Source organism: Dasypus novemcinctus, chromosome 4, assembly GCF_030445035.2.
Source record: "Dasypus novemcinctus isolate mDasNov1 chromosome 4, mDasNov1.1.hap2, whole genome shotgun sequence".
NCBI classification, from domain to species: Eukaryota; Metazoa; Chordata; class Mammalia; order Cingulata; family Dasypodidae; genus Dasypus; species Dasypus novemcinctus.
Window position 1 is genome coordinate 41,183,165 of NC_080676.1, and position 12,896 is coordinate 41,196,060.

Genomic DNA, 12,896 nt, shown 5'->3' on the forward strand with positions numbered 1-12,896 from the left:
AGACTTTAGAATAAACTTCAATACACAGAAGAGTTGGTCTTTAAGAAACAAAATGAGGTTTAACAGACAGACAGAAGCAGCTGAAGAAAAGGTTAGAGAAAGCCTGGCAAGACTCAAAAGGATAAATGTAGTACATTTCCAGGTAAATTTGCATGTACTACTAGTAAACTACTGTTTGTGGGATTTAACAACTGGGTAGACATCCTTTCTTTCACAGTCAGTAATGCTAAGAATCATATAAAGTGCTCTACACAGCCCAGCTTTATATTTACATTTTAAAGAATGAAAACACAGCAAATAAAAAAAAGTAGTAATAGAATGAAAAATAGGTCCTAAAAAGAAAAAACCATAGAAATTCTAGTTATTTCACTCAAAGTGGTAAAGAATCAAGTATAAAAGGATCTTATGAGAATAATGCTGACTGGCTGGCCTCCATTTCTACAGATTATCAAATAACGTGAAATGGAAGAAATGGATCGAACATAAAGAATATCTTGACAGTCATAAGAATATGATTAAATATTGGAAGAGACAACCAATAGAGATTATGGATTAGAGGTCTTAGGAATCTTTGGGGGAAAAAATAGGAGCAATGATCATCTGTCTTAGATGGTTTGTGTCCTTACCTGCCTGGAGACCAAATACTGAATCATTACCAAATGTATGGTTCTATTATCCCAGAGATTGATGTCATTACCACTCAAGTTTAATGCATGGGAATGCAGCAGGTGATTGAATAGTGCAGCATGGAAGATTTAAGGATGGAAGGAGATGATGACAGAATGTAAGTCTGGCATTTAATTCTTCCAAACCTCTACAGAAAATAATTCCATGAAAATAAGTTTGTTAAGGTTTTGTTTTGTATTTTACACATGTGAGTATATGGCTCATTTCCTTTATTGAACCATAAGCTTCTTGAGGACAAGAGAGTTATCATCAGGCCTTATAGGCACCTGTAAGTCCTACCTCCCAGTTGCCTGACTGGCAGTTTGACGCCTACACCCGGAGGTTATTAACTATTTCGAATATCATCCCTCTCCAGTCTTTCATGAGGGCTGGGCCTTCACAAACAGGGAGGTTGTTGTTGTTGTTGTTGTTGTTGTTGTTTTTCACAATTCCTGGAGAAGCTGATGGCATTACAAACAGGGAGTTTCATCTTCTTTGTTCACTAATGTCACACAACACCCAGAATAGTTATTGACACATAGTCAGCACTTAATAGTTATTGGTTGAAAGAATGAATAAATGGATGAATGAATGGTTGATATTCAATACATCTGTTGAGTGCTATTTAGGAAAAACATTTTTATTTTAATTTCCCCAGTCAGAAAAAAAAAAAAAATATTAAGGGCATTCTCAAGTGGTTCTATATCATAGGATGCAAACCCACAATAATTCTTTTCTCATCCTTCCTCTCCTATCATATTCCCAGGCAAGAACATGTAAAACCAGCAAGCTGCACCATAGTATTTCAAAAGAGAAAATATTTGAATGAAACTAAGAGTCCCATGCAGAATAATTACCTCGATTGCTATTTTTTACATCTTCATTTCAAAAACTTCTGAAGATCTAATCAGAAGATGTTTTGAAAGCTACATCGTTGTATCCATTTTTCCAAAAGTAAAATAGGAGTGGGAATATTTGTTCCTTAGGGGGAAGGCACCATGGGAAACTTAGTTTTATAAATATACTGTTTAATTAAAAATTTTTTGACAATATAAACCACCCTTTGCATTTGAATTTTCCCTTTTATTTTCCCCATACCTTTATATTTTAAGCACCTAAAGTCAAAAGCGAGCTTCCCATTGGATTAGCATAATTTATTTATTGCCTTGGGCACAGATTTGCAATGTAATATAAATAACAATACTATTTTGCATGGCTATTGTACCTCTGGAAACTCTTTACCAACATTAATTTTCGCAACCCTCCTTAAGGAATAGGTGAACACTGTTATTATTAAGGCTTACGCTAGTAAAATCTGACTTAAAAAAGAACGTATTTGCAAGAAAATATTAATTTATCATTTGTCAGTTCAGGATTGTATGGATGTCTACTGTGTTTCATTAGGTCCCCAAAAGAGCATTTGCCTATGTAACATCCTCCAGGAACGTATGTTTCCATTTAGATTCTTCTCGTATTCAGAAGGCTGATTTCTGTTTTGTTTTGTTTGTTTCAGTAGATCTCTATGTTTACATACACCAAAACTCATTCTGACCAGATACACAAATGAAATTACTCAGATTGGTCAGTTCTTGAAGCATAAGCATCTGGCAACCCTCTCTGTAAACCAGCTTTTAGAAACAGCTTCCCATTTACTAGGTAGCATTAGTTGGTGTTTGTGTGGCAGTAGTAATAGAAAAAATCATAGCAGTAGTAGTAATAAGTAACATTTACTGAGGACTAGGTACCAGTTCCTGTTCTAAGCACCTTACAGGTATTTAATTCATTTAGTTTTCATGAAATCTCATGACAGAAGTGCAATTATTATCCCCTATTTTGCAGATGTAGAAACTGGAGCAAAGAAAGGTTTAATAATTGCCCAAAGCCTTATAGCTAATAAAAGGTGGTGGCCAGAATTCAGACCCAAGCATTCTGGTTCCCTAGTCTGAGATCAATACTTAGTGAGCGTCTATTTTTTTTTCTTTTGCCAGGCACTGTACAATGCTTTGTCTGCCCAATATTTCCTATAATAAAGACCATCCTGTCTTTTGATTCATCAATATTTACAAAAAACATGGCATCGCCCAAATCCTTCTCATAATAATCACATGTCTTTTATAAAACAGTAATATGGTAGAATGGAAAATACAGACCTTTGGACATTGTTACATATGACAGGGCTTCCACCAGACGAATTGTGGCATTTTATCACATGTAAACCCATACATGGACACACACGTACACACGCACAAGCACCTGTTGATCTAATTCAAACTGTTCAGTGCAATGAAGGTTGGGAAATCAGTCAAACCAATTATTTAACTTCTTATAGAATAAAAAGGGAGAGGGAAGGAGACAAATATTTCTTGGATTTTTTTTTTTTTTAACTTTTCAATACCCTGTACTGGAATGACACAAAGTCCAAACTCTAAAGCCTACAAAACGTTTACAAGGAAGGTGATAAGGACAACAGTGGTTTCTAATGCTACTCCGAAGACGGTATTGATCTGCTTGCAAAGAGTTCCCTTGCTCACCATCACAGTCTAATGCTCCACAGAAACAAAGGATTTCCAGTTCCATCTCCGTGTCCTTCATCTTTGAAAATATACTTTTCTTTTTTGTTTACAAAGTCCTATTATTCACCGGCCAGGAAATATATACATATATTATTTTAAATGTGATATATATATACATATCACATTTAAAATAAAATAATTCCTTCAGCTAAAATTAAATGCTGGCTGTAAGGTTCAGATTCAGAAGTCACCAAGGATAACCATAAGCTCTAAGCAGTTCAAACTTAATTTATTAATTTTAATTGGCATAATTATTCAAATTGTTGCTATCTCAGACCTAATTTAGGTGGAGGGAAGACAGAAGAAAACTATCAATAAATAGAAAAGATTATCATCAAGCAAAATAAAAACACAAAGAGACACCTGGATATGTGGATAATCTTTTCATCTTTGAAGTAGATGCCCTACTTGAAGTAGATGCCCTGTCTATTATAGTTTTCAACATAAGCTCTCATTTTATCCATCAGCAAAGTAAATAACAACATAACAGAGCAACTTGCCAGCCCATAGACGATGACTTCCCCAGGGCTGCAGGAACTTATATATCTTTCTTTGGAAATTCCTTTCAGAATTTTATGCCCATTTTTCCATGGAGCTTTTGCAGGTGATTTTTGTTTTGTTTGTTTTGATACTTTCACGAGCTAGAAAATTGTGTGGCTCTCGCCATTCTGTGATTACTCCCATTAAAAGTTCTACCATCCTGTAGGCGCATAAGCAACATGTTCACCAGAGTTCAGGAGTAGAGAACTGAATTTCAAAACCACACAATTTATGTGGAAATGAAGTACATTTCCCCCCTTGCTTCTGTGTCAGATATATAGGAAGACTGTCTGTATAATAGGCTATTTGATTTGCATGATGGGGAGAAAATTTTTGTAAGCCTTTTCACCAAAAAAAAAAAAAAAAAAAAACAAAACACTGATTTCTAGGTTCATCTATACTTCTTTTCCTGGATTTTATGTGGAAACGTTTTAGAACTCAACAGTTTCCATACTAGGTACGTTTTCCACAGTTAATTAATCCTGCTTTCCCACATGACAAATGACCCTATCTCATAAAAAGGCACATTGGCAAGCAAGGATTGAGTTAATGAAGGGGTTCTTTAATATTTACATACGAATTGATGTTTTTTTAAAACTTTAAAACATTGGATGCTCAGAACATGAAAATGTAGTGCAGGGAAGCGGCAGGCAACTGAGCTCCCATTTACCATATGGAGGACCTGGGTTCCATCCCGGGACCTCCTGGTTTAAAAAAAAAAAAAAAGGATAAAAGGCGTCCCAGACCTGCATGGTGAGGCCCGAGGCCCCCGCAGGCCCCCGTGCAGCGAGGAAATGCCCAAGGCCCCTGCACAGCAAAGCAATGCACCAAAAAGACAATGAGGCAACCAAATAGGGGAGGGAAAAAAAATGTAGTGCATCTCCTACAAATAAGTAAAATTTGGCATCTTTTAGGTGAACTAAGTGCATGTATTTTTTTCTCTTCAAGAACCTCAATGCCAAATTAGAGAAAAAATTTGAGTATTCCATAGCTGTGTTTTTTGTTCCACCATACTTTGTGCTCTCAGCTAAGGAAGTTCTGAAAATAAACAAAATAAAAGTAGCTAAGTGGTAGCTTCTGAAAACTGCCAGTGTAAAGGACCTTCTTTTTTCCCCTCCAAAATCTCCAAGTTTGTATGGTAAAAAAAAAAAAAAACCTCCAAATTATTAACTTGTTGCCTATTTTCTCTTTTCCTCAATAGTAAATTAAGATAGAGAAGAATGCCCAGGGATGTTAGCCAGTTAACACCCCACCGAGCTACAGAGCACTTTGCTGCTGAAGATCTGGAAGGATGAATGGCACCCCACTATTCTTATCTATGAAAAGGGCCCAAAAAGCTCATCTATTGATAATAGGTCAAATCTGCCGTCCCATATCACTACATATTACTAGAAATCCAGAAGCCACCATGTTGGACTTGATTCTACTCTCTATTTTATCAGTAACTACTGGCCCTGGGAAACCCACGCCACCTCTCGGGGCCTCAGTTTCCTCATTTGTAAAATGATGTAGATGAAAAAATTCTCTAATGTCCCTTCAGCTCTAGCATTTTATGATTCTAGCTTATGCCAGGTAATAGCACTATTCCCCACTCTCTCTACTCTCCAACGCCCACTGATTTATTGTGAATAGCCAGTGAGTAGAGCAAGCTCTGGGCTCAGTCTGATCTCTCCTGCAGTAGTCAAACCAATCTATTTCCCACCGCCATAATCATGCTGCAATTCTGATTCACATAGAAAAATCTCCATCCATCCATCCATTCATCCACTCACCTACCTTTAACCCTTTAACATACCTGTTTTCAAATAACATATAATTCCTAAAGAAAAATTAATGTTTCTAAGGCTATTTCATATGATTGTCCTTTAATTACTACAACCATTGTACCACCAAAGACACCAATTGAGCCCACTTGCAAGGGCCTGTCTCTTTAAAATTTGGGCATTTCCTCTTCACTTTCTCTTTTAATTACCACTCTCCTTCATTGCCTCACAACTCTTAATCCCCGCATGCTTCCATTTTGTTCTACACCTGGACCAGAGGCAGATAAAGAATGGATTATGAACAAGCTCAGATAGAGTTTGGTTTGGGCTTTTGTTTTGTACTTACATAAACAAGGGGGACAAAGAACAAACTCTAAGTAAGCATCCATTTTCATCAATTTATTTTTCTAATGTGCTATACTGCTACAAGAAAAATCTATTTGTTTGATGAATACGTATAGAAACTGAGAAGCCTTTTTTAGGCAATGGACTAAATACCAAGATGAATAAGCTGAGTAAGGATGCTAAATTAAGTTTAACAACAACAGTAACACAACTGATATGTTCAGTTATTTGCTTTCCATTAGAATGATTTGTTTCATCTATGCTGATGAGCGAGTGCCTGGCAAATCCACTCCCACAGAGAAATGGCTAGTGGAGAATAGTCTTCCCTGGGTGGTTTTCAGAAGCAAATTAGTTAAGATGACTAGAAATGAAGCCTAGAAAACATAACTTTTTCTCTATGATTCAGAAAATGTATAGAAATATTATTTTAATTCATTCAGGCCTATTATCTAAGTATGAGGGAAGGATTCCACTTTAAATATCTTTTACATATATATATATATATATATATATAAGGCACTGCACTAGGTACTTCTGCATGCATTATTTCATCTTCTCAATAAATCAACAGCATGATTATTATTCCCTTATTAAGTAAGGAATAACTGAAGTTTTGAAAGGGCACATGTAGCCACCTAACAGAGGATGTGAAGTAACTGTACTTTACATTTATTGAGTTGCTACAGGTAGGAAGATTTAATAGCATTAAACAGGAAGTGATAAGGTGTTTCTGTGTCTGCCCAACATGGAAGCACGTTTCAGCATCCAGATACGAATCTGGAAGTTACTTTTTCTACTTAAGACCTCAAAATATAAAGCATCCCTACCATTCCCACAGCATAGCATAAAGCAGAATACAAGCAAGACAACAGCAACTACTAGCAGACCATTTGCAGAACCTATCAGACAAAAACAACCTGGGTTATTTTATCAGTTGATAAAGAATTTCTAGTCAAAGCAAAATTGGAAGAAAAAAAAAAAATCAACAGCGTTTTCTGCTAACAAGTACTCTGATATAGGATGTCAACGTCCTTGTATAGAATCTCATCCGACAAAAACAATATGCTATACTACCTCTTTAAGATTTAGAAGACTCCAGACCCCATCAGCCCTGTGGCAATCATATCATCTCACTTATTAGTGGAAAGGAACTGAATCACTTTTACATCATTTACACCTTATAACATGTAAATATGCTTAAATTAACTATGTAGTAAACCTTCTATTATTCCCAGCATTAGGTGGGTTTAGTCATTCTCTTACACAAGGAAATGTTGGCTTCATAAACCAAAAGTAACCTTTTTATTTTTTTGCATGCAGCCTGTGAACTGAGAAACCCCCAAGTAATTATGTAATTGAGTCAGATGCACAAAGCAGACAGAGAAAATCAGGTGCCATGGATGAGAGCTTTCTCCCTGTTACACGCCCACATGCCAGGAAGATGCAGAGCAAAAAAAAAGGGCTTCGTTTCGCTAAGTCCTAAGCCTACCTGGTTTTGCTACGTCACACTATTATGACACACAGCCATCAACCCATGCTAATCGCCTAATTCACTTGAATGAACCAATACAACAATGTGTGGATATGAGAAGATGATCTCATACTTAAAATAAATAAAATAAAAGAGGCATCTGTTATAATAGGTAGGGTTCCTTATTACAAAGACTCAAAACCATGGGTCAAATAACATGCTCTCCAGCAACAACACGATAAAATTCTTTCCTAAAAGGAAAATTCCATTAAAAACAAGCCCTTTCTATGTCCTAGGAGATGACCCAGAACAACAGTATGAAGAGTAAGTTTCCATAACAAATAATCTTGTAAAGCCAATGTTGTTGTTTTTCTTGGTCCCTGCCCATTTCATCTTCATTTTCTAGGAGCCACTCAATTGCACTTATGTGGCTGCTTACACTTCCAGAAGAAGGGAGAACAGAAAGCCCCAGACCTTTTGTTTTACCATCAACCACCCCAGTAGTTACCCTTCAACCATCTGCATCCCTCACAAAGCAGCCTTCACAGTTCACCTGCCAGAAACAAGCCGAATTAGCTCCCACCAGAAATCCAAACTAAAGACTAGATCAAAAAATTTGAGAGGATCGACTCTTCACAGAAACTCACTAGTTCACCAGCAAAAAATCTAAGCATCAGTCTCGAGCTGTCCACAACCCCTGACGACGATGTGACCGTCAAGCAGAAGGCCTTTTCCTTTCTGGACTTCACGTCCATCAGCCACCTGCAGCCTACTTGACCAGCAGCATCTTCACATAACCCCCCTCCAGTCTGGCGTTGCTCTTGTTGCCCCACACTCACCCTGGCCCCTCTATGATGTTTACCCTCTCCTCCTGCGAAGTCCTTTGCCCTCTTCCCACTACCTCCCCTAAATTCTTCCACAATGCCCAATTTAGGTACAGCCTTTAACAGATCATTTCGTCCATGCACACTAGCTTCTCTCTGCCCTGAAATTCCAGAGTTCTCACCAGCGAGCACCACAGAATTAAGACCTTAAAATACTCTAATCTCTTCATTTACCATAGTCTTACTCCTTCAACTGGATTAAAAGTCCATGTTTTAGAATTCCTTGTTACCCCTCCACCTCAACCAGATAAAGGCAAACAGCTGCCAATATTTTCCAAAATTACATGTAAACTAATTCTAGAAATCCACCATTCAAAAATCCCACTACAATTTTTAAATGCAAATATTCCTAAACATGTTATTTATGGGGTCTTTTCCCTATACCTCATTCCCTACACCCACCACATTACCTCCTCCATTTGGTCAGTTGCTTCCTTCTCTGCTGCTACAGTTTGCTGAACTCACTCATCATACCTTATTATGTCAGAATCAGAATCACCTGGGGGTAAAAATGCAGGTTCCTGTCTGGAGGCTATTACTCATCTATGGATTTCCCCTCTCTCTCTCTCCCTCTCTACACACACAGCTCATAATATATATGTTAAATATGCATGATACATACTTGTATACACAAAACATTATATATGTATATATAACATGGTATATACATGTATGTACAAATGAGATATATATTCATTTATTTATTCATTGCTAAATGTTAAATGACTTACATAGAATATTAAAGCTGTAAAAGAAAACTCAGAAATGCTCTAGCCTCACTCAGCTCTCTGTAAATGGGGAAAACCAGACTTAGGGAAATTAATTTTTTTCAAGACTATGCTTGGTAGAAAGAGTTCTCAAACTTTGAGAAGCAGCTATCAAACTTTATGATAGATTCCATATGAAAATAGCATACAAATTTCCATCTGGAAGCAGAGAGACTGCAGCTGGACAAGGATGCTGAAGAAGAAAATTTCCCAATAGAGTAACAATTTGGGGTTCCTGAAGCAAATATATCTGGCAAAATACAGATGGTCTATACATGGGAAAAGCTCACTGTGACCCACAAACCACCAGCAGGAAACTCTCCTTCAGTGGCAGTGCTAACAATCCAGATTCCTCAGCACCACCTCAGTCCTACCTAATCAGAAGCCCTGGACTGGGCCCGAGAACCTGCATTTCCCCAGCACCAAGGTGGTTCTCACATCAAAGTTTGGGAGCCACTGGCTATATCCTATACCCAGCTGATAATGGAACCACATATAAAAAGTTAGGCCGAAGCTGCTAGACTTGAGACTTTCACCCCCTAGCCAATAAGAAAGGATATGGGAAGATGGTCAATGGCAATGGTCATTATGTTTAATCAAGGAACCCTATATTCTTTATTCTGTGCTTTAAAAAGCACTTCTCACGTACGTAGGTCAAGGCCCTCCACCAAATAAATGCTGTTCTCTTAAAATTAGCTGGCCCTTTGCTTTCTGTTTCTCTATGTCTCTATGTTCTCTATGTCTACCTAGTTCTCTATGTCTCTATGTCCCAGTTCTCTTTGTCTACCTAGACCTGTGGCCTCCATTTCTCCCCCCACCTTTCTCCTCTTCCTCCTTCTTCTCAACTCCCATTTCTGTTCCCTACAGCAGTGATCCTCAAATAGTCCTCATACCAGCAGTATCATTGTCACCTGGGAATCATTTAAAATGCAAATCCTTGGGCCTCACCTCAGTCACCCAGACCTGGGGATTGGGTCCAGGTTTCTGAGATTTAATAAACCTTCCAGGTGATTCTGATGGAGGCTAAAGTTTGAGAACCACTATCCTGAAGAACACTGTGGCAAATGAGCTTCCTTCAGACCTCCTCCAGCAAGATCCGCCTCAGCTTGTGGCAACAGGAAGATGTGAATGGCGGGCCAAGCACGGGAGACCGGGGCCCATCTAATCCCACCAATCTATCGCAGGTATTTCACACAGTTGACTTTTATAATAAAGTTTAATCTGAGGTGACCCCCTAGAAGGTTGATACTCCATGAATATAAACTGATGATCATACCAACATATTAAAGAACAAAGGCAGAAAAGAAAGAAAGAAAGAGAGGAAGAGAGAGATAGAGAAAGAAAGAGAGAGAGAAAGAAAGAGAGTGAGAGAGAAAGGAAAGAAAGAACAAGGCAGTAGGGCAGGCTTTGTAGGAACACACAAATAGGCAGTTCACAGCCTGGTCTTAAAAGCAGGATCTAGAGCCTAAAGTTAATTGGTGGGGGGGTGGGGGGTGGAGGTTGGTTTAATTTAGCAAAACCTGTTTATTTTAAATGAATTGGATGATTTAAATCCTACGACCAGTTACTAGGCACTTGCTTTCAAATTAACCAGTTGTTTGAATTAAATTGTGGATTTTCTTTCTTTCCCTCAAGACAAGTTCATGTGGCTACCACCTGAAATCAATGACTAAAGGATTGTTTAAGGGTCCATGCCCATCATTAAATTATTACTATTAATTAAAAGTTGGGTTTTTTTAAAGAAAGCAAAGCCTTTTTTTTCTCTACTAATGGATGTAGAGACTCCAGTATTACAAGTTACATTTCTAAACCAAAAATACACAAGGAAGTGAAGTATATGTAGAAAATTCATCTCTGAAAGCATACTACCCACCAACGGCTACCTAATTTAGCAGAATATATTACCTCTATGCTTCATAAATCTTAATTAAAGCCGTTAGTTTCCCTATTATGTGATCGAGAAATGCCCCATTAAAGTTAAACAGTTTCTACAAATAATTATACACATATACACTTTAAAATTACTTCACACATACCGGGAACATTGTCTACCAAATCAGAAACTTGCAGAATTTCATTAATGCAAGATTTTTTTATCTCCCAAAAGTCAAATGTGTCCCAGAGGAACCAGTATACTCAATGCTGGCTTCTTATAATACAATTTAACGCTCACAAACACAACTAAAGTATTTAAACATTTACAGGGGTTGTCATAAATACTTTTCTTATTTTTGATCAAATTCAACCTTACACTTAATACAGTTAACTGTAGTTATTTAATTTTAAAACTTGAGATTCCAACCTCAAAAATTTATAACAATATAAATGCAGTTACTTGGCTATAGGATACGTATGCTACAGGGACTCCATTCTGCAATATGAAACACAAATGCCAAAACCAGAGAGGAGATATTTTTTAAAGCAGACATTATTTTAAATAAGTGTTGGCATATTTTAAAAATCTTCGAATTCAAAAATAGATCAACTTTATTCAGTCATTTCTATCAGATACTTAGAACAACAATTATAATAATGCACTGTTTCTATTTGTCTATATTGTTTTGAAAAATAATGCAAGACAAACTGATAAACTAGTCAAAAATACAGTGTTTAGTGCAGTGTTAAAATGGCCTACCTAACTCAGTAACTGAATTGAAAACATTTTTGACAATTTTTCCACTTTTCAGAATGCATAAATATTTCAATTCTTTAAAATGGATTGTAACTGCAATACTATACTTTGGAAAGATGACCCAGTTTCTCTTTCAGAAAGTGTCACTGGTCTTAGAAGAAAACACTTCAGTGCAAACTGTGCTACCAAGAGCTTGCCATACCAAGGCCTATCGAAGCACACATCCCCAGAGCAGGAGGTAAGCAGGGAGGAGGGACAGCCACAACCCAGGCAGTGATAGATAACCCTTGATGTGGGCGAATGTAATCTCTCTCAGGGCTGAGAGTACATTATTAATTGAAATCCTAGTTTAGCTCCTCCATGTAAACCACTATATAATTGCTTCTCTACCTGGAAAACTATTTTCAGCAGAATTCATAACGAGTAAAGTGTCCTCCAAATGTGTGCAAAGGAAATCTATTTCCCTTACAAGTGATTATATCATCATGCACATATTATGGAGACACTGAGTCCTTATGTCCATTGCCATGCAGGGACCACAAAATATGGACAGGCATATTTACCGCTCACCATGCAGCACAGAAACAACTAAATTTGACAGAAAAGTAAAACTTACCAAAAAAGACTGTTAAATAGACTTAATTAGTGTTTCCACCTAGCAACAATTGTAAATGGTCACAGTGTATTCTGATATTAAGTATAAGCTTCCCAATATAAATTTCTTATAGTCACACATGCCTTAGTTCAGTGAAATGCCTCCTTTTTGTGACTGTATTTTATGAATATAAATTGGACTAGTCAAACACATTAGCATTTTTTTTTCTTATTCAAGCAGAGCATATCAAATCACATTGGTTTAAAAAGAAAAAGTTTCCTAGGAAAATTAAAGTTTTATAGTATTTTCCCCCCACCCCACCCCAAATCAGGGTAGGAGTAAGATTAAATATCTCACAGATCTACATGGAAAAGTACAGGCCCTAAAAATCTCAAGTGGAGTTTTGAGCTTAGCCCTAAATTCTTACCAAAGCGTAATGTAAAATAGAAGATAGGGATGTGTTGGACTTTTTCAGCCTATATTTAGACAGAGAAACAGCAATCGTCCAGTCCACCAATAAACTGGGATGAGGAACAGGGCGCGGAGCTTAACAAACAGCCACACTTAATGACTGCACAGAGGGCAAAGGGGTGTGGAAAGTGAGAAGATAGACGTCCAAGTCTTTTCCTGAAAGTGCCTGGATTTTGAGGAGAGTCCAGC

General features: G+C 37.3%; 1 protein-coding gene across 5 annotated transcripts in view; it reads right to left on the reverse strand.

Moving 5' to 3' along the window:
- Nucleotides 1-12,896, reverse strand: part of MECOM (MDS1 and EVI1 complex locus) — a 573,098-nt gene that overhangs the window by 488,204 nt on the left and 71,998 nt on the right. The gene's annotated exons all lie outside the window — the stretch shown is intronic.